The sequence below is a fragment of the Capsicum annuum genome, chromosome 2, assembly GCF_002878395.1.
Source record: "Capsicum annuum cultivar UCD-10X-F1 chromosome 2, UCD10Xv1.1, whole genome shotgun sequence".
Classification (NCBI taxonomy): Eukaryota; Viridiplantae; Streptophyta; class Magnoliopsida; order Solanales; family Solanaceae; genus Capsicum; species Capsicum annuum.
This window is the reverse complement of record NC_061112.1, coordinates 103,552,198-103,555,206: the sequence shown is the minus strand read 5'-3', so window position 1 is coordinate 103,555,206 and position 3,009 is coordinate 103,552,198.

The following is a 3,009-nucleotide window of genomic DNA, read 5'->3' as shown; positions in this document are numbered from 1 at the left end:
TGGTGTTTTGTTAAAGAAAAGAAAGAAAGAAAGAAAGAAGAGAGAAGAAAGAAGCATCCATGGTGTTTTGTTGAAGGGGAAAGAAAGAAGTGAAATAATACACAATTAAAAAAATTAAAAATTAACAATTAAAAAATTAAGATGTTAAAACGTCTTCACTCTCTCAAAGAGAGTGTACTACACCTTCCGTGCCACCTCAGCATTCAGGAAGGTATATATTCCATTTTTAAATAGTTCAGGGGATCATAGGACCCCCGCAAAATATAAGTGTGTAGTTGAGATTTGGAGTAAAGGTTGGGGGTGCTTTTGGTTATTTTCTCTATAATATGGCCAAGTTAAAGTTCAATTTAAAAATAATAATTTATTTATTTTGTTCTATATTTAGACTTAGTATGTTCCATTTATAGTCTCTATTTATAGAGAATAATGATAAATTATAAATTGCAAGAGATATTAAAGAATAAAAAAAGTGGAGATATTTTTAAAATATTATGAGGAGAAAAAGTAAACATTAAATTCTGATTTGAGTGAAAATTTTGGTAATAAAGATTGTAAATAGGAAAGACACATAGTTAACTTGTGAGGAATAAGGAAAAAGATATAAAATTAAAAAAAAAAGGCATATGCAAAAAAGGGGATGCAGATTCGAATTTGGTTTTATTATTTCCTTTCTTGGTTTTCTGTATTTTTCCATTTTGTTTATTTTTTAATATATAAAATTCATATGAATAAAAAAAGCACGACTGAAAAATTATTAATAGGACTATATTTTCAAAAAAATGTTACTTCATAAAATTGGTAGATTATGTATATAACATTATGTAACAAAATAAATAAAAGACACGATTAAATACATAAAAGTAAAAATATTATTAAAGATTGAAATTTGTAAAAGCTATACTAAACAAATCTGTTAGTACTATGTGTAAATTTACAGTAAATTTGATAAGCATATTTTTCAATTCAGATTTTCATATGAATGTTGTTATTTTCTGGGATAATATCCACGAAAATACCTGAACTTTAACCAAATTTTTAGTGGAGCATATTGAACTTTGCGGGGGTTCTATTACCCTCCTATACTTTTTAAATAGGAATTAATTTCCCTCAGAACTTTTTTAAAGTGGAATTAATCCCTCCCCCAAAACGTTATACCCAGTTTTTACAGTGGAAAGTGTGGTACACACACTTTTTCTTCTTTTATCACTTTTCAACACTTTTTCACCATTACAACCATATTAAATATTCCAAATGACTTCATTGAGTCAATTTCAAATTCCAACTCCATTCTTATTCCAAAGTCAATTTCAAATATTCCAAAGTTTTTCCAAATAATTGAATGAAATCTTTCATTATTTTCCATTGAAACTCGGAAGATTCAATTAGCGAGTTTCATTAATGGAAGATTTAATGAAACTCGCTAATTGAATGGAACTCACTAATTGAAAACTCAATGGAAGATTCAATTTCCATTAATGGAATTCGGAAGATTCGAAAAATTTAATTTCATGTATGAAGACAAAAATACAGACTGTACATGTATGAAGCTATTCAATTTTCCGTTAATGAAACTCGGAAGATTCAATTTCCATTAATGGAACTCGAAAGATTCAATTAGCGAGTTTCCAAGTTTGAATCTTCCGAATCTTCCATTGAGTTTCATTTAGCGAGTTCCATTAATCTTTCAGAATGAAAACTGAAACGTAATCTTCAAGAATTTAATTTCAATTCAACAATGGAGCAACTATTGTTGAAGAAAAGAAAGAAAGAAGAAAGAAGAAAGAAGTTAGAAGGGAGAAAAGAGAAGAAAAAGAATGAAAAAATAAATAAAAAATATAAAACTTTAAATAATTATAAAATTGAGGGGCTGTTTGGCAAAAAAAAAAGAGTATAACGTTTTTAACACTTTTCATGCGCTCAATGCGCATGACTAACACGCAATGGGCCAAGTGTCAGATATATGCCATTAAAATACCAAAAAAAGTTTGGGGGGGGGGGGGGTAATAGGACTCCCGCAAAGTCAGTATGCTCAATTGGTAATCCGGTCAAACTTCAGGTATTTTTGGAAGTATTCTCCCTTATTTTCTTCTTCTTCAATCTCTACATTTATTCATTGAGATGTCAATAAATTAAAAAAAAAAAAAAATACAAAAAGGGCTTCATATAATATGGCCAAATTAAAGTTCAATTTACAAATAATGATTCATTTATTTGTTCTATATTTAAACTTAGTATGTTCCATTTATAGTCTCCCTAAATTTATAGAGAATAATGATAAATTATAAATGGTAAAAGATATTAAAGAATAAAAAAAGTGGGGATATTTTTAAAATATTATGAAGAGAAAAAGTAGACATTAACTTCTGATTTGAGTGAAAATTTTGATAATAAAGATTGTAAATAGAAAAGACACATAATCAACGTGTGAGGAATAAGGAAAAAGATATAAAATGAAAAAAAAAAGTCACATAAAAAAAAGGGATACAGATTCGAATTTGATTGTATTATTTTCTTTCTTGGTTTTCTATATTTTTCTTTTTCTTTTTTTAGTTTTTTATATATAAAATTCTTATGAATAAAAAAAGCATTACTGAAAAATTATTAATAGGACTATAATTCTCAAAAAATGTTACTTCATAAAATTGGTAAACTATGTATATAGCATTATGTAGCAAAATAAATAAAAGACACGATGGAATACATAAAAGTAAAAATATTATTAAATATTAAAATTTCTAAAAGCTATACTAAACAAATCTGTTAGGACTAGGCCTGGGCATAAAATACCAAAAACTGAATTACCGAATCGAAAAATTTGGTAATTGGTATTCGGTAATTTGAGATTTCAATAGTTTGGTATTCGGGATTGGGTTTGGTACAAGATATTAATACCGTTTGGTATTCGGTATTTACCGAATATCAAATATCTCTCTCTCTCTCTCTCTCTCTCTATATATATATATATATAAAACCCAACCCAATAGGCAATAGTACTAGTCATCCTAAAAA